General features: G+C 42.4%; 1 pseudogene; it reads right to left on the minus strand.

The window, feature by feature from the left end:
• Positions 1–9,599: 9,599 nt before the first annotated feature.
• Positions 9,600–22,037, minus strand: LOC149972446 (general transcription factor II-I repeat domain-containing protein 2A-like; annotated as a pseudogene).
• Between the last annotated feature and the right edge of the window lie 5,013 nt (positions 22,038–27,050).

Raw genomic sequence — 27,050 nt, forward strand, 5'->3', positions numbered from 1 at the left:
AGAATATCCCAGTCCATGTGTATTTCATCACTGACATCACTACAGAATATCCCAGTCCATGTGTATTTCATGACTGGCATCATTACAGAATATCCCAGTCCATGTGTATTTCATCACTACAGAATATCCCAGTCCATGTGTATTTCATCACTGGCATCATTACAGAATATCCCAGTCCATGTGTATTTCATCACTGACATCATTACAGAATATCCCAGTCCATGTGTATTTCATCACTGACATCATTACAGAATATCCCAGTCCATGTGTATTTCATCACTGACATCATTACAGAAAGTCCCAGTCCATGTGTATTTCATCACTGACATCATTACAGAATATCCCAGTCCATGTGTATTTCATCACTGACACCACTACAGAATATCCCAGTCCATGTGTATTACATCACTACAGAATATCCCCAGTCCATGTGTATTTCATCACTACAGAATATCCCAGTCCATGAGCATTTCATCACTGCAGAATATCCCAGTCCATGTGTATTTCATCACTACAGAATATCCCAGTCCATGTGTATTTCATCACTACAGAATATCCCAGTCCATGTGTATTTCATCACTACAGAATATCCCAGTCCATGTGTATTTCATCACTGACATCATTACAGAATATCCCAGTCCATGTGTATTTCATCACTACAGAATATCCCAGTCCATGTGTATTTCATCACTACAGAATATCCCCGTCCATGTGTATTTCATCACTACAGAATATCCCAGTCCATGTGTATTTCATCACTACAGAAAGTCCCAGTCCATGTGTATTTCATCACTACAGAAAGTCCCAGTCCATAGGTATTTCATCACTGACATCACTACAGAATATCCCAGTCCATGTGTATTTCATCACTACAGAATATCCCAGTCCATGTGTATTTCATCACTACAGAATATCCCAGTCCATGTGTATTTCATCACAGACATCGCTACAGAATATCCCAGTCCATGTGTATTTCATCACTACAGAATATCCCAGTCCATGTGTATTTCATCACTGACATCATTACAGAATATCCCAGTCCATGTGTATTTCATCACTGCAGAATATCCCAGTCCATGTGTATTTCATCACATCCCAGTCCATGTGTATTTCATCACTGACATCAATACAGAATATCCCAGTCCATGTGTATTTCATCACTACAGAAAGTCCCAGTCCATGTGTATTTCATCACTACAGAAAGTCCCAGTCCATAGGTATTTCATCACTGACATCACTACAGAATATCCCAGTCCATGTGTATTTCATCACTACAGAATATCCCAGTCCATGTGTATTTCATCACTACAGAATATCCCAGTCCATGTGTATTTCATCACAGACATCGCTACAGAATATCCCAGTCCATGTGTATTTCATCACTACAGAATATCCCAGTCCATGTGTATTTCATCACTGACATCATTACAGAATATCCCAGTCCATGTGTATTTAATCACTGCAGAATATCCCAGTCCATGTGTATTTCATCACTACAGAATATCCCAGTCCATGTGTATTTCATCACTACAGAATATCCCAGTCCATGTGTATTTCATCACTACAGAATATCCCAGTCCATGTGTATTTCATCATTACAGAATATCCCAGTCCATGTGTATTTCATCACTGACATCATTACAGAATATCCCAGTCCATGTGTATTTCTTCGCTACAGAATATCCCAGTCCATGTCTATTTCATCACTGACATCACTACAGAATATCCCAGTCCATGTGTATTTCATCACTGGCATCATTACAGAATATCCCAGTCCATGTGTATTTCATCACTACAGAATATCCCAGTCCATGTGTATTTCATCACTGGCATCATTACAGAATATCCCAGTCCATGTGTATTTCATCACTACAGAACATCCATGTCCATGTGTATTTCATCACTGGCATCATTACAGAATATCCCAGTCCACGTGTATTTCATCACTGACATCATTACAGAATATCCCAGTCCATGTGTATTTCATCACTGACATCATTACAGAATATCCCAGTCCATGTGTATTTCATCACTGACATCATTACAGAAAGTCCCAGTCCATGTGTATTTCATCACTGACACCACTACAGAATATCCCAGTCCATGTGTATTACTTCACTACAAATATCCCAGTCCATGTGTATTTCATCACTGACATCATTACAGCATATCCCAGTCCATGTGTATTTCATCACTACAGAATATCCCCAGTCCATGTGTATTTCATCACTACAGAATATCCCAGTCCATGTGTATTTCATCACTGCAGAATATCCCAGTCCATGTGTATTTCATCACTACAGAATATCCCAGTCCATGTGTATTTCATCACTACAGAATATCCCAGTCCATGTGTATTTCATCACTACAGAATATCCCAGTCCACGTGTATTTCATCATTACAGAATATCCCAGTCCATGTGTATTTCATCACTGACATCATTACAGAATATCCCAGTCCATGTGTATTTCTTCACTACAGAATATCCCAGTCCATGTGTATTTCATCACTACAGAATATCCCCGTCCATGTGTATTTCATCACTGACATCACTACAGAATATCCCAGTCCATGTGTATTTCATCACTGGCATCATTACAGAATATCCCAGTCCATGTGTATTTCATCACTACAGAATATCCCAGTCCATGTGTATTTCATCACTGGCATCATTACAGAATATCCCAGTCCATGTGTATTTCATCACTGACATCATTACAGAATATCCCAGTCCATGTGTATTTCATCACTGACATCATTACAGAAAGTCCCAGTCCATGTGTATTTCATCACTGACATCATTACAGAATATCCCAGTCCATGTGTATTTCATCACTGACACCACTACAGAATATCCCAGTCCATGTGTATTACATCACTACAGAATCCCCAGTCCATGTGTATTTCATCACTACAGAATATCCCAGTCCATGAGCATTTCATCACTGCAGAATATCCCAGTCCATGTGTATTTCATCACTACAGAATATCCCAGTCCATGTGTATTTCATCACTACAGAATATCCCAGTCCATGTGTATTTCATCACTACAGAATATCCCAGTCCATGTGTATTTCATCACTGACATCATTACAGAATATCCCAGTCCATGTGTATTTCATCACTACAGAATATCCCAGTCCATGTGTATTTCATCACTGACATCACTACAGAATATCCCAGTCCATGTGTATTTCATCACTGGCATCATTACAGAATATCCCAGTCCATGTGTATTTCATCACTACAGAATATCCCAGTCCATGTGTATTTCATCACTGGCATCATTACAGAATATCCCAGTCCATGTGTATTTCATCACTGACATCATTACAGAATATCCCAGTCCATGTGTATTTCATCACTGACATCATTACAGAATATCCCAGTCCATGTGTATTTCATCACTGACATCATTACAGAAAGTCCCAGTCCATGTGTATTTCATCACTGACATCATTACAGAATATCCCAGTCCATGTGTATTTCATCACTGACACCACTACAGAATATCCCAGTCCATGTGTATTACATCACTACAGAATATCCCCAGTCCATGTGTATTTCATCACTACAGAATATCCCAGTCCATGAGCATTTCATCACTGCAGAATATCCCAGTCCATGTGTATTTCATCACTACAGAATATCCCAGTCCATGTGTATTTCATCACTACAGAATATCCCAGTCCATGTGTATTTCATCACTACAGAATATCCCAGTCCATGTGTATTTCATCACTGACATCATTACAGAATATCCCAGTCCATGTGTATTTCATCACTACAGAATATCCCAGTCCATGTGTATTTCATCACTACAGAATATCCCCGTCCATGTGTATTTCATCACTACAGAATATCCCAGTCCATGTGTATTTCATCACTACAGAATATCCCAGTCCATGTGTATTTCATCACTGACATCATTACAGAATATCCCAGTCCATGTGTATTTCATCATTACAGAATATCCCAGTCCATGTGTATTTCATCACTGACATCATTACAGAATATCCCAGTCCATGTGTATTTCTTCACTACAGAATATCCCAGTCCATGTGTATTTCATCACTACAGAATATCCCCGTCCATGTGTATTTCATCACTGACATCACTACAGAATATCCCAGTCCATGTGTATTTCATCACTGGCATCATTACAGAATATCCCAGTCCATGTGTATTTCATCACTACAGAAAGTCCCAGTCCATAGGTATTTCATCACTACAGAATATCCCATTCCATGTGTATTTCATCACTACAGAATATCCCAGTCCATGTGTATTTCATCACTACAGAATATCCCCGTCCATGTGTATTTCATCACTACAGAATATCCCAGTCCATGTGTATTTCATCACTACAGAATATCCCAGTCCATGTGTATTTCATCACTGACATCATTACAGAATATCCCAGTCCATGTGTATTTCATCACTGACATCATTACAGAATATCCCAGTCCATGTGTATTTCTTCACTACAGAATATCCCAGTCCATGTGTATTTCATCACTACAGAATATCCCCGTCCATGTGTATTTCATCACTGACATCACTACAGAATATCCCAGTCCATGTGTATTTCATCACTGGCATCATTACAGAATATCCCAGTCCATGTGTATTTCATCACTACAGAAAGTCCCAGTCCATGTGTATTTCATCACTGACATCATTACAGAATATCCCGGTCCATGTGTCTTTCATCACTACAGAATATCCCAGTCCATGTGTATTTCATCCCTACAGAAAGTCCCAGTCCATGTGTATTTGTGAGGGGTATTCCTTAGAATAATGTCCAATAGAGTTGATTTGTTAGGATTCGGTCTTGCAAGTGCATTAATTTATTGAGTGAGATTCAGAGAGTCACACAGTTCTTTAAAAGAGTCCGATACAGACGTAAGCATGAATTCAGAGTCATTTAGCTTGTGCGGAAAGAGAGTTAAGTGCGTCTGTAGTAGGGTGCCGTTTCAAAGACACAGCTGCAGAGTCTGGACAGGCCTTAAAGACGCTCTGTCCAGAAAGTATCTGTCTGGCCCCTGGTCAAGTATCGGACCCTGTCCTTAGCTGTCTGTCTGTCTGTCTTTAGCTGTCTGTCTGTCTTTAGCTGTCTGTCTGTCTGTCTGTCTTTAGCTGTCTGTCTGTCTGTCTGTCTGTCTTTAGCTGTCTGTCTGTCTGTCTGTCTTTAGCTGTCTGTCTGTCTGTCTGTCTTTATCTGTCTGTCTGTCTTTAGCTGTCTGTCTGTCTGTCTGTCTGTCTGTCTGTCTTTAGCTGTCTGTCTGTCTGTCTGCCTGTCTGTCTTTCTGTCTGTCTGTCTTTAGCTGTCTGTCTTTAGCTGTCTGTCTGTCTGTCTGTCTGTCTTTAGCTGTCTGTCTGTCTGTCTGTCTTTAGCTGTCTGTCTGTCTGTCTGTCTGTCTTTAGCTGTCTGTCTGTCTGTCTTTAGCTGTCTGTCTGTCTGTCTTTAGCTGTCTGTCTGTCTGTCTGTCTTTAGCTGTCTGTCTGTCTGTCTGTCTTTAGCTGTCTGTCTGTCTTTAGCTGTCTGTCTGTCTGTCTGTCTTTAGCTGTCTGTCTGTCTGTCTTTGTCTGTCTTTAGCTGTCTGTCTGTCTGTCTTTAGCTGTCTGTCTGTCTGTCTGTCTGTCTTTAGCTGTCTGTCTGTGTCTGTCTGTCTGTCTGTCTTTAGCTGTCTGTCTGTCTGTCTGTCTGTCTGTCTTTAGCTGTCTGTCTGTCTTTAGCTGTCTGTCTGTCTGTCTTTAGCTGTCTGTCTGTCTGTCTTTAGCTGTCTGTCTGTCTGTCTTTAGCTGTCTGTCTGTCTGTCTTTAGCTGTCTGTCTGTCTGTCTGTCTGTCTGTCTGTCTGTCTTTAGCTGTCTGTCTGTCTGTCTGTCTTTAGCTGTCTGTCTGTCTGTCTTTAGCTGTCTGTCTGTCTGTCTGTCTTTAGCTGTCTGTCTGTCTGTCTGTCTGTCTGTCTGTCTGTCTGTCTGTCTGTCTGTCTGTCTGTCTGTCTGTCTGTCTGTCTTTAGCTGTCTGTCTGTCTGTCTGTCTTTAGCTGTCTGTCTGTCTTTAGCTGTCTGTCTGTCTGTCTTTAGCTGTCTGTCTGTCTGTCTTTAGCTGTCTGTCTGTCTGTCTGCCTGCCTGCCTGCCTGCCTTGCCTGCCTTGCCTGCCTTTAAATCAGTCAGTCTGCAACCACTTACGGCCCCTCTAACTCTACAAACACACATTAAGGGTCTATGGAGAGAGAAAAGCTAGAGAGAGGGAGAGGGGGGTGATATGGAGGAAACGGACCCTGTAACCAGACCCTGCCTGTCTGTTTTCCTTAGCCCCAACTATACCCCTTATTCTAAACCTAATCCCAACCCTAACCCTAATCTTAGCAAGCAGATGCTTATCAACAAACAGTATAACCATCTGTAGAGCATTTACTATGCGGACAATCCAAATAAAGTGGGACCATAAAGTCCAGGGAAGAGCTTGTGTTGCCTCAGCCCTCCCAAAAGAGTTAGTTCCAGAAAACTACTGGCATAAAAACACACGCATGCACGCACACTGAGAAAGAAAGAAAGAGAAAGATAGAGAGCGTGAAGGACAGACAGAGAATACAAATTCCATCTAGACACCGCTGTCCTATTTTATTTATCCTTTACTTTACCAGGTAAGTTGACAGAGAACACATTCTCATTTGCAGTAACGACCAGGGGAATAGTTACAGGGGAGATGAGGGGGCTGAATGAGCCAATTGTAAACGGGGGATTATTAGGTGATAGTTTGAGGTCCAGATTGGGAATTTAGCCAGGACACCAGGGTTAACACCCCTACTCTTACGATAAGTGCCATGGGATCTTTAATGACCTCAGAGAGTCAGGACACCTATTTAACGTCCCATCCGAAAGACGGCACCCTACACAGGGCAGTGACCCCAACCACTGCCCTGGGCATTGGGATATTTTTTTAGACCAGAGGAAAGAGTGCCTCCTACTGGCCCTCCAACACCACTTCCAGCAGCATCTGGTCTCCCATCCAGGAACTGACCAGGGCCAACCCTGTTTAGCTTCAGAAGCATGCCAGCAGTGGTATTCAGGGTGGTGTGCTGCTGGTTAAAGGTCCAGTCGCCAGGACCACAAATACAAATTCCATCTAGACACTGTTGCCCTAGAGCACAGAACAAACTACACATATCTTGGCCTAAACATCAGCGCCACAGGTAACTTCCACAAAGCTGTGAACGATCTGAGAGACAAGGCAAGAAGGGCATTCTACGCCATCAAAAGGAACATAAAATTCGACATACCAATTAGGATCTGGCTAAAAATACTTGAATCAGTTATAGAACCCTTTGACCTTTATGGTTGTCTGGGGTCCGCTCACCAATCAAGAATTCACAAAACGGGACAAACACCAAATTGAGACTGCGTGCAGAATTCTGCAAAAATATCCTCTGTGTACAATGTTAAACCACAAATAATGCATGCAGAGCAGAATTAGGACGATACCCACTAATGATCAAAATCCAGAAAAGAGAAATTCTACAACCACCTAAAAGGAAGCAATTACCAAACCTTCCATAACAAAGCCATCACCTTCAGAGGGATGAACCTGGAGAAGAGTCCCCTAAGCAAGCTGGTCCTGGGGCTCTGTTCACAAACAGACCCCACAGAGCCCGAGGACACCAACACAATTAGACCAAACCAAATCATGAGAAAACAAAAAGATAATTATTTGACACATTGGCAAGAATTAACAAAAAAACTGAGCAAACTAGAATACTATTTGGCCCTAAACAGAGAGAACACTGTGTCAGAATACCTGACCACTGTGACTGACCCAAAATTAAGGAAAGCTTAGGAAAGCTTAGGAAAGCTCAGTGAGCATAGCCTTGCTATTGAGAAAGGCCGCCGTAGGCAGACATGGCTCTCAAGAGAAGACGGGCTATGTGCACACTGCCCACAAAATGAGGTGGAAACTGAGCTGCACTTCCTAACCTCCTGTCCAATGTATGACCATATTAGAGACACATATTTCCCTCAGATTACACAGATCCACAAAGAATTTGAAAACAAATCGGATTTTGATAAACTCCCATATCTACTGGGTGAAATCCCACAGTGTGCATCACAGCAGCAAGATTTGTGACCTGTTGCCACAAGAAAAGGGCAACCATTGAAGAACAAACACCATTGTGAATACAACCCATATTTATGCTTATTTATTTTCCCTTTTGTACTTTAACCATTTGTACATCGTCACAATATGTACATAATATGACATTTGAAATGTCTTTATTCTTTGGGAACTTCTGTGAGTGTAATATTTACTGTTACTTTTTATGTTATCAACTTCACTTGCTTTGGCAATGTTAACCCAATGTTAACATGCGTTTCCCATGCCAATAAAGCCCCTTGAATTGATTTGAGAAAGAGAGAGATAGAGCTCATCTGATTAATCAATTTTAAAACTGCTTTACTTGGTGTTGGCCCAGACTTCAGACAGGACGTATGTTAACGGGTTCATAAAGAGAGCTGCTGCTGCTTTCAGGATCAAGCTGATGTTCACTGGTCCCCTGCTGAGAGGCTCTCTCCTCCACCTCAGGCATTTCTTAGAATCACATTGGAATAGGAAATATTTACAGAGCAGGCAACCTGCTGCAGAGAGAGAGAGCGAGGGAGGGGAGGGGGGAAACCTTTGAAGTCTGGCAGAGGATAGCAGAGGATAAAGTGGAAGGGAAGGCCCGCACCCGACTCTAACCCGCAAGTATAGAAAATGCACTGTACAGTCGGAGATACTGGAACAATATGTGAGAGGTTACTATTCCATTTAACCCATCTGAACAGTACAGTTACTGTACCACCCGTCTTGTGACTGTCAAATTTGTATAGTGCCTCATCATCACACACATTTCCCAAACATTAGGTCACTGTTTGTCCCTCCTTTCTCTTTATTTCAACTCTCCATCTTGTTAAATTAAACTGACTCCTTTATGCCTCAGCAGATCGGCGAGAACTTTTTCTGCTCAAGTTCCCAAAATAATTTGGCGTACATTTGACGTGCGTACAGTTAGACGCTAAAGTTTAGACTTACTCACTTATGCCAGATAATGGAAGAAACCTGTAGAATATACATATGAATTGCACAATAATTATACATTTATGGATTGTATTTTCTCTTTGTTCAACCTGCTTGATATCCACCCGCCCTTCATCCACAAAATATTTTGACCCTACTCCCGCATAGGGTTTAGCTCAGGATCACAGGGCGTCACAAGCAGGTGACCCAGATAGAAACAGGAAGCAGACAGTGAAGTAACAGGAAGGAGACACAGTACAGTAACAGGAAGACAGTACAGTAACAGGAAGGAGACAGTACAGTAAGTAGACAGCCCTGGTTTCATATCTCTAAAGAGCCCAGGTTTCATATCTCTAAAGACAGCCCCAGTTTCATTACTCTAAAGAGCCCAGGTTTAATATCTCTAAAGACAGCCCCAGTTTCATTACTCTAAAGAGCCCAGGTTTAATATCGCTACAGACGGCCCCGGTTTCATATCTTCACAGGATATAGCAAAGCGTAACACACACACACACATTTCACCATGGGCGACAGCTTAAATGGGGTCTGTGAGCAGGAACTTGAAAGCTGGAACCCGGCAGTCCATCTCTGTGTGCTCATTAGAACTATGGAGCAGGACGAAGGTGAGAGGGAGAGAAAGAGAGAGGGAGATAAATTGTGTGTGAGATTGTAAGAAAGGAAAAGAGAGAGGGAGAGAGAAGGTGACAGAGAGAGAGAGAGAGGGCATAAGAAAGGCTTCCGTGGAGCTACTATCCTTTTAGTAAAAAAGCAGGAAAGGTCTTCCCTCTCCCTCCCACACCCCATGCATTCTAAGGAGAAATCACACCTCCTGCTTTCTAAGGAGTCTTCACTCCTGCTTTCTAAGGAGCCATTACACCTGCTTTCTAAGGAGACATCACACCTCCTGCTTTCTAAGGAGTCTTCACTCCTGCTTTCTAAGGAGCCATTACACCTGCTTTCTAAGGAGACATCACACCTCCTGCTTTCTAAGGAGTCTTCACTCCTGCTTCCTAAGGAGACATTACACCTGCTTTCTAAGGAGACATCACACCTCCTGCTTTCTGAGGAGTCTTCACTCCTGCTTTCTAAGGAGACGGAGGGAAGTTCCTTAAAGTGGACTGCACTCGCTGATTTGGCCATGTTTTTTGTCTTTCCCCTCAATAACTACTGGCGGCCATGACAGAAGCCAAGTGTGAGTTGGCTAAGGGGTGTGGTTTGATGTGGCTGTTTCCCCCCACTCAATCACAACAAACAAACCTCCTGTAGGTTCAGTTCAAAATCTAATCTATGGTGAGATGCCGGAGGAAACTTTGAATAGGTCAGTAGCCTACAGAATAATACATTTAATTTATGTAGATATTCAAAACTAAGTGTTTTGATACCTTTCAAATGTAGTAACATAGAATGAAAAACCCTTTACATAATACCATAGAAGCAGTGGCATTGTCATTCCAAGCTGGTACAGACACTGTGCTAAGGAGACATTTTGTCTGATGGTAATATCTACCATGGTAACATGGTCATAGCTTCCTGTGTGGTGGTAATGGTCTTACCATGGTAACATATCAGAGTGGTCATAGCTTCCTGTGTGGTGGTAATGGGGTTACCATGGTAACATGTCAGAATGGTCATAGCTTCCTGTCTGGTGTCCCCAATACAACAAGAGTTCCTGATCCTGGTGTGGAACACTCAGGGTTTCTCCTTTTACGCACAAACACTCTGAGAGCCTCCAGCCTCCAACGATGCAATGTTGTCGTTCAGGCTCATTCAAAATAAAAGCCTGAAACTATGTATTGTGACACTAGACACATTAGGGAAGCCATAGAAAAAGGAATCTGGTTGATATCTCATTCACTGCTCAATAGGGACGCATAGGAACGCAGAGCTTTCTAAATAAGAGTCCCTTCCTGATTGGAGTTTTCTCAGACTTTCGCCTGCAATATCCATTCTGTTATACTCACAGACAATATTTTTACAGTTTTGGAAACGTTAGAGTGTTTTGTATCCTAAGCTGTCAATTATATGCATATTCTAGCATCTTGTCCTGACAAAATAGCCCGTTTACTTTGGGAACATTGTTTTTCCAAAAATGAAAATAGTGCCCCTTAGTTTCAAGAGGTTAAGATAACCTTTGGGCCAACTGGGGGCCCAAGGCTGGTTAGGAGACACCACTATTGTGATGAACTGAGATAATATTAGGGTAGCAATGTAATTCACCTTGTTAGGGCTAGGGTCCATTTTTCTCAATTTGCGCCTGACTGGCGTGCCCAAAGTAAACTGCCTGTTGCTCAGGCCCTGAAGCCAGGATATGTATATAATTGGTACCATTGAAAAGAAAACACTCTGAAGTTTGTAGAAATGTTAACATAATGTAGGAGACTATTACACAATAGATATGGTAGGAGAAAATCCAAAGAAAAACCAACCAGAATATTTTTGTTGTTGTTGAGAGCCTATGCTCTTGCAATGGAAAGTATAGGGAAATAATATATTCTAGCTCTCAGGATGCATGGTTTCCACAGGGTGTCAGCAGTCTATGTTCAAGGTTTCAGTCTTGTAACTTCCAAAACAAATGAGAAAGAATAGTTTTAGAACAGGGACACAGTCTTGGCAATTTGTGTATGTGTGTGCGATGAAGACAGAACGCACCTGCTAAAATCGGTTTCCTATTGAACATACTTCTTTCCGTATTAAATATTATGGTTTGATTACATTTTAGGGTATCTGAGAAGTCAATAGAAACATATTTTGACTTGTTGAAACAAAGTTTAGGGGTAGATTTTTGGATTTCTATCTCTGCATGTTGAACAAGTTTTTATCTAACAAAATGACACTACATGTTATAGCTGGGACCCTTTGGATGACAAATCAGAGGAAGATTTTGAAAAAGTAAGTGAATATTTAATGGATATTTGTGAATTTAGAAACCTGTGCCGGTGGAAAAATATTTTATGCTGTTTGCCTCTGTTCTTACCTCATTCCCTTTTTGTCTCCTCTCTCCCACCTCATCTTTCTTCATTGTTTTAAAAAGCACATCATATGTGCTTTGAAGTACAGATTAAACTTGTGTTTATAATATAATATTACAATCATCATAATTATAATCCATGTATTATGTATTTATAACACCTGGATAATGAACTTCTTTCAATAAAGCGTTTCACCTTCTCTACTGGTTGAAATTTAGTATCTCCTTGAAATACTATCCTGTGTCCTCAGATTAATGGGAGTTAATGCAGATATGCATAGTTTATGCATAGTTTTTTCTTCTGTATATATGAATTACAAATCAGCCTTTACTTAAACCATGTTTCTAGTCTATTGCATAGATGTGTAATCATTGATGTCCCAGGAGTTGTAAAAGCTGTTGAAGTGTATAATTGTAATACATACATGCAGACACAGCATCATTTGAATAATGGAGTTTGATACACCTGGTATTGGATATGACTGAAACATTTTGTTTCAGAGATTCATGCCTGAACCACACCTTTACTTGCCAAGGTAGAGTACATGATCAGTGAATATATTCAATGTACAGGCTACAATGTGGGGATCTCATGCATGGTAATAACTACAGTACATGTAAATAGAACTTTCATCCTTGGCACAATAAAGTTATGTTATTCTACTATATCTATAGGCTCCATTAATGCCATTCAGACGTGCAGTTGATACAACAACTATGATAGCTGAGGTTCATAGATTGGTATGAATATTAGTTCAGAATCTAACGTTTCAGATTGGCTACATACTGTAGCTAGCTACACATCCATAGGCATACAGTTATTTTTATCCTCCACTACGCAATAAGCAAGTAAATAGTGAGCTATGTTAAATCAGCTAGATTGCAAGGCAAGCTTACACAATTGTACATTCAATTTGCAGAAAATGCTTAAGCTAGCTAGATTCTTTACATCCCTAAAATATTAAACACAAATAGAAAATTCCTTCTCCTGGCTAATGTTAGCTAGTCAGATAACTTGCTAAATAGCGATTTTGGTAAATTAACTTTATGACAAACATATATGCAAACATTTGTCTCTACATTAAGGGGGAGGAGAAGGTGGAAAATAGTTTCCTAGTTAGAGGCAGAAGTTTGACATTTAGAATATAGGTAGAATATGGATTGGCAGCGGATACAGAGGAAGAGAATGTCGAGAGGAGGAAGTGAAAGGATGATAGGTCTTCTGGAAGTTTCGCTCAGCTGTGCTGTCTGCAGCCTTCTTCCGTAAGCTCGCAATGAGTCACTCAACCACGGAGCAGGAGGGGAGGGCCGAGCCGGCCGGGAGGAAAGGAGACAGTGCGAGTGATAGGATGCAGAAAGGGAGGAGAGTAGGGTCAAAGAGGCAGAATCAGGAGACAGGAGGGAGAAGGATTTAGCAGAAGGTCGAGAGAGAAAGAGAGCGAAGATTACGATGGTGCATGATCGTCTGGGTAGGGGCTGAGTGGTTAGGGTTGGAGGAAAGGGAGATGGAAAAGGAAACAAAGTAGTGATCAGAGACCTGGAGGAGGTGACAGTGAGATTAGTAGGAGAACAGAGACCTGGAGGAGGTTACAGTGTGATTAGTATGAGAACAGAGACCTGGAGGGGTGTTGCAGTGAGATTAGTAGGAGAACAGAGACCTGGAGGAGGTTACAGTGAGATTAGTAGGAGAACAGAGACCTGGAGGGGTGTTGCAGTGAGATTGTTCTCCTTCTAGAGACCTGGAGGAGTGTTGCAGTGAGATTAGTAGGAGAACAGAGACCTGGAGGAGGTTACAGTGAGATTAGTAGGAGAACAGAGACCTGGAGGAGGTTACAGTAAGATTAGTAGGAGAACAGAGACCTGAAGGAGGTTACAGTGAGATTAGTAGGAGAACAGAGACCTGGAGGGGTGTTGCAGTGAGATTAGTAGGAGAACGGAGACCTGGGGGATGTTGCAGTGAGATTAGTAGGAGAACAGAGACCTGAAGGAGGTTACAGTGAGATTAGTAGGAGATCAGAGACATGGAGGAGGTTACAGTGCGATTAGTAGGAGAACAGAGACCTGGAGGGGTGTTGCAGTGAGATTAGTAGGAGAACAGAGACCTGGAGGGGTGTTGCAGTGAGATTAGTAGGAGAACATAGACCTGGAGGGGTGTTGCAGTGAGATTAGTAGGAGAACAGAGACCTGGAGGAGGTTACAGTGAGATTAGTAGGAGAACAGAGACCTGGAGGAGGTTACAGTGAGATTTGTAGGAGAACAGAGACCTGGAGGGGAGTCACAGTGCGATTAGTAGGAGAACAGAGACCTGGAGGGGGTTACAGTGAAATTAGTAGGAGTACAGAGACCTGGAGGGGGGGGGGGGTGCAGTGAGATTCGTAGGAGAACAACAGAGACCTGGAGGGGGTTACAGTGAGATTAGTCGGAGAACAGCCTCTAGTAAAGATGAGGTCAAGCATATTGCCTGCCTTGTGACTTGGAGGAGATTGGGAAAGGGTGAAAGCTCATTGAGGGACTCTCCAAGGGCACCTGGTGGGCGATAGATAACAATAATGTTAAGCTTGAGTGGATGAATGACAATGACAGCACAGAATTCAAATGAGGAGATGGACAGGTGAGAGAGGGAGAAAATATAAAATCTCCACTTAGGAGTAGACCTGTGCCACCACCAAGATGACCAGATGCTCCCTGACTATTAGAGAAAATGTAGTCAGATGAAGAGAGAACAGCTGGAGTAGCACTGTTGTCTGGGGTGATCCATGTCTCTGTCAGGACCAAAAAGTCAAGCTTCTCTCTCTCCCTCTCCCCTCCCTCTCTCCCTCCGTCCCCTAAGGGTGCTGGAGGCAATTATACCCGTTTGCTCTTTAGAAAGAGTCTTTGGTCTTCCCCTGGAATAACACACTTGGGTAGCTGACAAGCCAATCATGGATGGAGAGAGAGAGCGAGATGGAGAGAGAGAGAGCATAGGCACAAATATTCCAGACATGACATCCTGCCAAAGCAGCAGACAATACTACTCTTCATGCCTGAAAAGACAGACAGACTGTTTCTGCTGAAACCAGTAAGACTCTCTGAACCAAACAGCACAGCTGTGAATGATGACGAACATGTACCACCAGACAACATGTTGATAGGTAGAGTATCTGTATTGATGTACCACCAGACAACATGTTGATAGGTAGAGTATCTGTATTGATGTACCACCAGACAACATGTTGATAGGTACAGTATCTGTATCAGCTGTGAATGAAATAGAAGATGAAAAACAAGTGTAATATTTGTACATTGTTATATTAGCAGAACACCGATGGTTATTCATATATTTATATATCTATATATGTAAACTCATTTCATGAAGCTCCCGTCGACCAGTTCTCGTGCTGATGTTGCTTCCAGAGGCAGTTTGGAACTCGGTAGTGAGTGTTGCAACTGAGGACAGACATTTTTTTTGCATTAGGTGCATCAGCACGCGTCGGTCCGGTTCTGTGAGCTTGTGTGGCCTACTACTTCACGGTTGAGCTGTTGTTGCTCCTAGACGTTTCTACTTCACAATAACAGAATTTACAGTTGACAATGGCAGCTCTAGCAGGGCAGACATTTAACTAACTGACTTGTTGGAAAGTTGACATCCGGTGCCATGTTGAAAGTCATTGAGCACTTCAGTAAGGCCATTCTATTGCCAATGCTTGTCTACTGAGATTTCTTGACTCTCTGCTCGATTTTATACACCTGTCAGCAACGGGTGTGGCTGAAATATTCAAATCCACTAATTTGAAGGGGTGTCTCATGAAACACATTCCAGACACTGGTACTTCTTGCTATCTTGGCATAACTGTAATTGGAAGATAAATATTGCTAGCTAGATAGGTTAGCCAGCTGTCGCTATCCTCAAGCTATCCTAGTTAGCTAGCTGCTGTCAAGTTTGCTAAGCACAAGGTCAGCACAGGCTTTGTCCAACAAATAGAAATGAATTAGCAGTTAACATTTAAACAGTCGGCAGTGAAAGTCTGGACACCCTTTGCCTTTGTCTTCACATTTTGATGCCTTAAAATACAATCTAAAAAGTGATTAAATTAGATTGTTTCCTTATCAATCTACACAGCCTACCCCACATTTTCAAAGTCAAATAAAAATTATAGAACATTTTCCAAATGACTATGAAATACAAAATGAGAATGTATGGATTGAGTTAGTACTTGGCTGCCATTACAGTTGTGAATAATTTTGAATAATATTCTACTTTGCACATCTATTAGGGTAACATACAGTGCATTCAGAAATGATTCAGACCCCTTTTTAAAAAATGTTATTTTACAGCCAATTTCTAAAATTAATTAAAACACACAATTTACCATAATGACAAAGCAAAAACGGTTTCTTAGACCCTTTCCTCAGGAATTTGTTGAAGCACCTTTGGCATCGAGTACAGCCTCGAGTCTTCTTGTGTATGATGCTACAAGCTTGGCACACCTGTATTTAGGGAGTTTATCCCATTCTTCTCTGCAGATCCTCTAATAATCTGTCAGGTTGGATGGGGAGCGTGGCTGCACAACTATTTTCAGGTCTCTCCTGATGTTCGATAGGGTTCAAGTCCGGGCTCTGGTTGGGCCACTCAAGGACATTCAGAGACTTGTCCCGAAGCCACTCCTGCGTTGTCTTGGCTGTGTGCTTAGGGTCGTTGTCCTGTTGGAAGGTGAACCTTCACCTAAGTCTGAGGTCCTGAGAGCTCTGGAGCAGGTTTTCATCGAGGATTGCTCTGTACTTTGCTCCGTTCATATTTCCCTCGATCCTGACTCATCTCCCAGTCCCTGCCACAGCATGATGCTTTCACCAACATGTTTCACTGTAGGGATGGTGCCAGGTTTCCTAGGCCTTTAGGAGCCTTTTGCCAAGTCCAAGCGGGCTGTTATATATATTTTACTGAGGAGTGGCTTCTGCCTGGCCACACTACCATAAAGGCTTGATTGGTGGAGTGTGCAGAGATGGTTGTCCTTCTCGAAGGTTCTCCCATCTCCACAGAGAAGCTCAGGAGCTCTGTCAGAGTGTCAATCAGATTCTTGGTCATCTCCGTGACTAAGGCTCTTCTCCCCCTATTCTCAGTTTGTCAAGCCAGCTCTAGGAAGAGTCTTGGTGGTTCCAAACTTCTTCCATTTAACCTCTTGATAGAGGCCACTGTGTTCTTGGGGACCTTGAATGCAGCATACATGTTTGTGGTACCCTTTCCCAGTTCTGTGCCTCGACACAGTCCTGTCTCTGAGCTCTACAGACAATTTCTTTGACCTATTGGCTTGGTTTTTGCGCTGACATTCACTATCAACTGCGGGACCTCATATAGACAGGTGTGTGCCTTTCCAAATCATGTCTAATCAATAGAATTTACAACCGGTGCACTCCAATCAAGTTGTACAAACATCAAGTATGATCAATGGAAACAGGATGCACCTGAAATTCGAGTCTCATAGCAAAGGGTCTGAATACTTACAGTACCAGTCAAAAGTTTGGACACACCTACTCATTCAAGAGTTCTTTATTTTGACCATTTTCTACATTGTAAAATAATAGTGAATACATCAAAGTTATGAAATGACACATATGCAATCATGTAGTAAGCAAAAAAGTGTTAAACAAATCAAAATATATTTTATATTTGAGAATCTTCAAAGTAGCCACCCTTTGCCTTGATGAAAGCTTTGGACACCCTTGGCATTCTCTCAAACAGCTTCACCTAGAATGCTTTTCCACCAGTCTTGAAGGAGTTCCCACATATGCTGAGCACTTGTTGGCTGCTTTTTCTTCACTCTGCGGTCCAACTCATCCCAAACCATCTCAACTGGGTTGAGGTCGAGAGTTTGTTGAGGCCAGGACATCTTATGCAGCACTCCATCACTTTCCTTCTTTGTCAAATAGCCCTTACACAGCCTGGAGGTGTTTTGGGTCATTGTCCTGTTGAAAAACAAATGATTGTCCCACTTAGCCCAAACAATATGGGATGGCGTTTCACTGCAGAATGCTGTAGTATCCATGCTGGTTAATTGTGCCTTGAAATCTAAATAAATCACTGACAGTGTCACCAGCAAAGCACCCACACACCATCACAACTCTTCCTCCATGCTTCACGGTGGGAACCACACATGCAGAGATCATCCGTTCACCGACTCTCCGTCTCACAAAAACACGGCAGTTGGAAGCAAAACTATCAAAATATGGACTCATTGGACCAAGAGGACAGATTTCCACTTGTCTAAGGTCCATTGCTCATGATTCTTGGCCCAAACAAGTATCTTCTTCTTATTGGTGTCCTTTTGTAGTAGTTTCTTTGCAGCAATTCGACCATGAATGCCTGATTCACGCAGTCTCCTCTGAACAGTTGATGTCTGTTACTTGAACTCTGAAGTATTTACAGTGGAAGTCGGAAGTTTACATACACCTTAGCCAAATACATTGAAACTCAGTTTCACAATTCCTGACATTTAATCCTAGTAAACATTACCTTGTTTTAGGTCAGTTAGGATCAGCACTTTATTTTAAGAATGTGAAATGTCAGAATAATAGTTGACAGAATGATTTATTTCAGCATCACATTCCCAGTGGGTCAGAAGTTTACATACACTCAATTAGTATTTGGTAGCATTGCCTTTAAATGGTTTAACTTGGGTCAAACGTTTCGGGTAGCCTTCCACAAGCTTCCCACAATAAGTTGGGTGAATTTTGGCCCATTCCTCCTGACAGAGCTTGTGTAACTGAGTCAGGTTTGTAGGCCTCTTTGCCCCCACAAGCTTTTTCAGTTCTGCCCACACAATTCTATAGGATTGAGGTCAGGGATTTGTTATGGCCACTCCAATACCTTGACTTTGTTGTCCTTAAGCCATTTTTCTACAACTTTGGAAATATGCTTGGGGTCATTGTCCATTTGGAAGACCCATTTGTGACAGATGTCTTGAGATGTTGCTTCAATATATCCACACAATATTCCATGCTCATGAAGCTATCTCATGAAGCCATCTATTTTGTGAAGTGCACCAGACCCTTCTACTAGGGGGGGGGGGGGGGGTGTTCTAATACGAGGGTGTTCTACTAGGAGGGTGTTGAGTGAAGCTTTATACCTCATTCGGAGGTCTGACAGGCTCTTACCAGACTTTCCACTGCTGCTCAGAGTTTGACCAGATGTGAGTTAGGGGAAGAGGTTGGAGTAGGGAGACTGAGTTGTTTCAGGGAGAACAACTGGCTACTTGAGGGGAAGTTGAGAATTAGACCCACACATCGTGGGTGACATTCCCTATTTAATGAACAACTTTTTTTTTTTACATTGCCTGGCTCCAGCCACATCTGGTCTCTGTAATCTATTAGTAGATACGAACCCCACAATCTGAATCCCATCTGTTACGCATTGTGCTGAAAGTACACTTTAAAGTACAACCTCGATCTAGCTTCATTAAAAATAATTATAGTAATTTTAACAAACATATGTTACAGAGGTGATATGCTAATTGTGTTGAAAGAAAACAGCTTGTACATGTTTAAAGGATTTCCTGCCTCTCTCACCAGTGACGGGCAGAATGGTACTCTATTCCCTCCATAGTCTGACATTGACTTGCGTGTGTAGACCAGGCCTGGGACATTCGTTTCCATGGAGGACCAAATTATTTTTGTTTTTTTTGCCGTTGCGGGCCAGAATCATATTACAGGATTATGCATCATGTGTATGACTGTGTTGACAGATATATCTACTGTAAATCACATCCAGATATGCAACTTATTTTACTTTTTTAACATGCACAGCAATAAACCACATCTATGTTCTCCTTTTGGTAGGTATTTTCATTATTTAACATGGAATGAACTACACAGAGGGAAAAGCACACTGTGCATTCAGCACCACAGACAGAACTCTTGTTAATGGGTATGCACAAAAACACAAGAAAGACAGAGTGCTCAACATTACATTTAATCTACTCAATCAGTGTGAGGAGTGAAGTCTCTGATGGGCAGTGAAGTCAGGGATGGTTTCTGACGTCGCTATGCGCAGGATTGCTGAGAGGTGAGAGTCAGTAAGAGATGATATGTGCCTTGACTTGTTATATTTCATAACTGAAAATGTCTGTTCACATACATAAGTTGACCCAAACAGTGCAAACATCTTCTGAGCATGACTCCTAATCTTTGGAAAGTTTTGTTCATCGAGAGATGCGTAGAACCTTGTCAGTGACATTGTTTTGAATAGTTCTCCAATCACTGCATCAGACTGAAGATGGATCAGCTCAAGTTGCAGGTCAGTGGGAGCGTTATTCACATTGAAGGTGAAAGGAGAGGAAACCAACAGCATGTCATTTTCAAACACTTTCAAATCATCAAAATTATGAGAAAACTCACCGTTCAAAGCACGCAGCGATAGGGAACAGACTGGTAGTGTCGGAAGGTGGGTGAGATTGTTGGCTTCTACTTGATGGGTCAGGAGGAGTAATTTTCCCTTGAAGGCTTTGACAAGGCTGTATATCTGATGTGCAAAGAGGCCCTTCTCCTGTAGTTTGGAATTCAGATAATTCATGAGGGCCATGATGTCCAGGGTGAAGGCAAAATCAGCCAACCATTCTTCATCTTGCAGTTGAGGGAAATACACATATTTTCCTATCATTTGCAAGAACTCGGCAATCTCCGACTTAAGGTCCCACAACCTTTTAAGCACCTTCCCCAAGCTCAGCCATCTCCGACTTCAGGTCCCACAACCTTTAAAGCACCTTCCCCAAGCTCAGCCATCTCCGACTTCAGGTCCCACAACCTTTTAAGCACCTTCCCGAAACTCAGCCATCTCACGTTTGTGAGAAATGCATGACCCGACTCTGTCTCTTCCGACAGTGAGACAAACTGCCTGTGATTTAAAGATGTTGCGCTTATGAAGTTTACCACTTTAGTGACTGTATCCACAACACGGCTCATTTTCAGAAAATATTTACAGAGCAACTCCTGATGAATAATGCAATGCAGGAAAATACTTTTCTGATCTGGTTTCAGCTCAGTTACTTGAGCTCATATCCTTTTCAAAAGGACAATGTTTTTCCTGTCAAGTTTGGACACCCATCAGAGGTCCCACTGGATAACTTTTCAAAACTCAGTCCCAGCTTTGCCACACACTTATTAACCTCCTCTAATAAATCTTTGTTTTGGTTGTGATCTTCATTGACTGCACTGAATCAAGCTCCTCTGTAATTTCAAAGGTTATGCCTCGTAAGAATATCAACAACTGGACTGTAACGGGTGTGTCGGTGGCAGAGAAGTCAGGCACAGGAAAACGAACTTGGTATAAACGGAGTCATTTAATAAGTGCTCATACAACTCCAAAAACCAAAATATAGAAAAAATAACATAAGTGGGTACAAAACCCGTTGCACACAGACACATGACTTGCACAAACATACAATAAAACAATCTCCGACAAAACATGAGGGGAAACAGAGGGTTAAAACACAACATGTAATTGATGAGATTGGAACCAGCTGTGAAGGAAGACAAGACAAATGGAAAATTAAAAATGTATCAATGATGGCTAGAAGGTTTGTGACGTCGACTGCCGAACACCGGCTGAACAAGGAGAGGGACCGACTTCGGCGGAAGTCGTGACATGGACTGTGTCACATGCATCACTGCTCTAAATCCAGGAGAAATAGGTGAAATCCTTTACCTTGTCTTTGAACTGCTGTTCCATATTCTCTGCGATGTCCTCAACACGCCGTGTCACTTCGTCTTCACAGGGAAACATTTACAAACAGCTCTTTCTTGTCGGAGCAAAGTATTGCTGCAGAGTCAATTAAACATTATTTAATGAATTCACCCTCAGCGAATGGTTGAGCAATTTTTTGGGACAGTACTACATAGCTCTCGCAATTCCATTGTTCGCTGAATGCAGTTGTGTGAAAAGTCCTTGTTGCTTTTGCAGGTCTATAACATGCTGGCAAGGTAGCTAGCTAACTACTAAATGTCTTACCATTGTGTGCTAATAGGTGTCTGCACCATATAATGTGTCTACACCATATGTGAACTGATTGCCCCACATCTATCTTCAGAGCTCGTACTGCTAGGTGTCCTAAACTGGGACATGCTAAACACCCCGGCCACCTTACAATCTAACCTTGATGCCCTCAATCTCACACAAATGATCAATGAACCTACCAGGTACAACCCAAAAGCTGTTAACACGGGCACCCTCATATACATCATCCTAACCAACTTGCCCTCCAAAGACATCTCTGCTGTTTTCAACCAAGATCTCAGCGATCACTGCCACATTGCCTGCATCCGTAATGGGTCTGCGGTCAAACGACCACCCCTCATCACTGTCAAACGCTCCCTAAAACACTTCAGCGAGCAGGCCTTTCTAATCAACCTGGCCCGGGTATCCCGATACTGATATCCCGTCAGTAGAGGATGCCTGGTTATTCTTTAAAACTGCATTCCTCACCATCTTAAATAAGCATGCCCCATTCAATTTTTTTTTTAACCTGGAACAGATATAGCCCTTGGTTCTCTCCAGACCTGACTGCCCTTGACCAGCACAAAAACATCCTGTGGTGTTCTGCATTAACATTGATTAGCCCCCGTGATATTCAACTTTTCAGGGAAGTTAGGAACCAATATACACAGTCAGTTAGGAAAGCTAAGGCTAGCTTTTTCAAGCAGAAATTCGCATCCTGTAGCACTCCAAAAAGTTCTGGGACATTCTAAAGTCCATGGAGAATAAGAGCACCTCCTCCCAGCTGCCCATTGCACTGAGGCTAGGAAACACTCAACACCGATGTATCCACAATAATTGAGAATTTCTATAAGCATCCCTGCCCCAGTCAACAGCTCTGCACCCCCCAAAGCAACTCGCCCAAGCCCCCCCTGCTTCTCCTTCATTCAAATCCAGATAGCTGATGTTCTGAAAGAGCTACAAAATTTGGACCCCTACAAATCAGTCGGGCTAGACAATCTGGACCCTCTCTTTCTAAAATTATCTGCAGAATTTGTTGCAACCCCTATTACTAGCCTGTTCAACCTCTTTCGTATCGTCTGAGATTCACAAAAATTGGAAAGCAGCCACGGTCACCCCCCTCTTCAATTTGGGAGACACTCTAGACAAACTGCTACAGACCTATATCTATCCTACCCAGCCATTCTAAGGTCTTCGAAAGCAAAGTTAACAAACAGATTTCCGACCATTTCGAATCCCACCGTACCTTCTCCACTATCTAATCTGGTTTCAGAGCTGGTCATGGGTGCACCTCAGCCAGGCTCAAGGTCCTAAACGATATCATAACCGCCATCGATAAGAAACAATACTGTGCAGCCATATTCACCGACCTCGCCAAGGCTTTCGACTCTGTCAATCACCACATTCTTATTGGCAGACTCAACAGGTTTCTCAAATGATTGCCTCGTCTGGCTCACCAACTACTTCTCTGATAGAGTTCAGTGTGTCAAATCGGAGGGCCTGTTGTCCAGACCTCTGGCAGTCTCTATGGGGGTGCAACAGGGTTCAATTCTTGGGCCGACTCTTCTCTGTATACATCAATGAAGTCGGCCCGAGAATCGAACCCTGTGGTATCCCCATAGAGACTGCCAGAGGTCCGGACAACAGGTCCTCTGATTTGACACACTGAACTCTGTCCGTATGATATCGATTAGTACCTTGAGCGTGGCCGAGGTGCACCCGTGACCAGCTCGGAAACCGGAGTGCACAGCGGAGAAGGTACGGTGGGATTCGAAATGGTCAGTGATCTGTTTATTAACTTGGCTTTGGAAGACTTTAGAAAGGCAGGGCAGGATGGATATACGTTTACAGGTCTTTAACAGTATGCACCCATTCTCGGTGGTTAATCTGTAGCCGCGGACATGCACCCATTCTCAGTGGTTGATCTATAGCCGCGGACATGCACCCATTCTCAGTGGTTGATCTATAGCCGCGGACATGCACCCATTCTCAGTGGTTGATCTATAGCCGCGGACATGCACCCATTCTCGGTGGTTAATCTGTAGCCGCGGACATGCACCCATTCTCAGTGGTTGATCTATAGCCGCGGACATGCACCCATTCTCGGTGGTTAATCTGTAGCCGCGGACATGCACCCATTCTCAGTGGTTGATTAGAATAGGGGGTTTCAGAACCTCGTGATACTTCACCTTCTCGCACCCATTTCAGCAGGCAGGTAGTACCCGCTCTATATAAGCAAGCCAAACTCTTGCAAGGCTAGACCTCCAGGGCTACTTAACAAGGACAGCCCATCACATTACCCTGGAGTGGGACATGAGATGTACCGTGCTACAGACACGCCCCCTTTATGAGAGTCTCCCAAGTGTGCATATTTCTCTCTGTTAAGAAAACATTATAGCATAGGCCTATACAATGTCTGAGCCGTGTTTACAAATTGATTTCACATTCATATTGCACTTTATTTTAGTGTGGTTGATGATTAATCATGTTTTCATTGAAGAAAATGCAAAGTGTTGTTATTCCTGAAGGTGCTCTCATCAGGCCTTACAGTTGAAGTTGGAAGTTTACATACACTTAGGTTGGAGTCATTAAATCTTGTTTTTCAACCACTCCAAATGTCCTGTTAACAAACTATAGTTTTGGCAAGTCGGTTAGGACATCTACTTCGTGCATGACACAAGTCATTTTTCCAACAATTGTTTACAGACAGATTATTTCACTATATCACAATTCCAGTGGGTCAGAAGTTTACATACACTAAGTTGACTGTGCCTTTAAACAGTTTGGAAAATTCCAGAAAATGATATCGCTTTAGAAGCTTCTGATAGGCTAATTGACATAATTTGAGTAGATTGGAGGTGTACCTGTGGATGTATTTCAAGGCCTACATTCAAACTCTGTGCCACTTTGCTTGACATCATGGGAAAATCAACAGAAATCAGCCAATACGTCAGAAAATAAGGTTCATCCTTGGGAGCATTTTCCAAATGCCTGAAGGTACCTTGTTCATAATTACAAACAATAGTACGCAAGTATTAACACCATGGGACCACTCAGCCGTCATACTGCTCAGGGAGGAGACGCGTTCTGTCTCCTAGAGATGAACGTACTTTGGTGCGTACCAAGTGCAAATCAATCCCAGAACAACAGCAAAGGACCTTGTGAAGATGCTGGAGGAAACAGGTACAAAAGTGTCTATAGTCACAGTAAAACACGTCCTATATTCACACAACCCTTAAAGGCCGCTCAGAAAGGAAGAAGCCACTGCTCCAAAACCTCCATAAAAAAGCCAGACTACGGTTTGCAACTGCACATGGGGACAAAGATTGTACTTTTGGAAAAAAGTCCTCTGGTCTGATGAAACAAACTTTAAACTGTTTGGCCTTTCTAGGGAGTTTTTCCTAGCCACCGTGCTTCTACACCTGCATTGCTTGCTGTTTGGGGTTTTAGGCTGGGTTTCTGTAGAGCACTTTGAGATATCAGCTGATGTAAAATGGGATATATAAATACATTTGATTTGGCCATCATGACCAAATCAAATCAAATGTTATTCGTCACATACACATGGTTAGCAGATGTTAATGCGAGTGTAGCAAAATGCTTGTGTGTTTGGAGGGAAAAGGGTGAGGCTTGCAAGCCGAAGAACACCATCCCAAGCGTAAAGCACGGGCGTGGCAGCATCATGTTGTGAGGGTGCTATGCTGCAGGAGTGACTGGTGCACTTCACAAAATAGATGACTTCATGAGCAAGGAAAATTATGTGGATATATTGAAGCAACATCTCAAGACATCTGTCAGGAAGTTAAAGATTGGTCACAAATGGATCTTCAAAATGGACAATGATCCCAATCATACTTTCAAAGGACAACAAAGTCAAGGTATTGGAGTGGCCATCACAAAGCCTGGTCTTCAATCCCATAGAAAATGTGTACTATTATTCTGAAATTAAAATAAAGTAGTGATCCTAACTGGATTAAATGTCAGGACTTGTGATAAACTGAGTTTAAATTTGTTTGGCTCAGGTGTATGTAAACTTCCGACAGCGGTATATGAGTGAAATATGGAGTCAGGAATACCAACACTTTGTAGTTTATTAAATGAGAACAATTACTCATTACCAGTAATATCGTTAATTGTTTTATTTATTTATTAAATAACAGTAACTTCATTTCATTATCCACTGAAACGGAACCGTGACTCAAACTGCAATACATACCGAACCCTGACTCAAACTGCAATACGTACCGTACCGTTACTCAAACTGCAATACGTTCCATACCCTGACTCAAACTGCAATACGTACCGTATCGTTACTCAAACTGCAATACGTACCGTACCGTTACTCAAACTGCAATACGTACCGTACCGTTACTCAAACTGCAATACGTACCGTACCCTGACTCAAACTGCAATACGTACCGTACCGTTACTCAAACTGCAATACGTTCCATACCCTGACTCAAACTGCAATACGTACCGTATCGTTACTCAAACTGCAATACGTACCGTACCGTTACTCAAACTGCAATACGTACCGTACCGTTACTCAAACTGCAATACGTTCCATACCCTGACTCAAACTGCAATACGTACCGTATCGTTACTCAAACTGCAATACGTACCGTACCGTTACTCAAACTGCAATACGTACCGAACCCTGACTCAAACTGCAATACGTACCGAAACCTGACTCAAACTGCAATACGTACCGTACCCTGACTCAAACTGCAATACGTACCGAACCCGGACTCAAACTGCAATACGTACCGTACCCTGACTCAAACTGCAATACGTACCATACCCTGACTCAAACTGCAATACGTACCGAACCCTGACTCAAACTGCAATACGTACCGTACCGTTACTCAAACTGCAATACGTACCGAACCCTGACTCAAACTGTAATACGGTACGTACCCTGACTCAAACTGCAATACGTACCGAACCCTGACTCAAACTGTAATACGTACCGTACCCTGACTCAAACTGCAATACGTACCGTTACTCAAACTGCAATACGTACCGTATCGTTACTCAAACTGCAATACGTACCGAAC

Source organism: Oncorhynchus mykiss, chromosome 24, assembly GCF_057628025.1.
Source record: "Oncorhynchus mykiss isolate SJ-2025 chromosome 24, ASM5762802v1, whole genome shotgun sequence".
Taxonomy (NCBI): domain Eukaryota; kingdom Metazoa; phylum Chordata; class Actinopteri; order Salmoniformes; family Salmonidae; genus Oncorhynchus; species Oncorhynchus mykiss.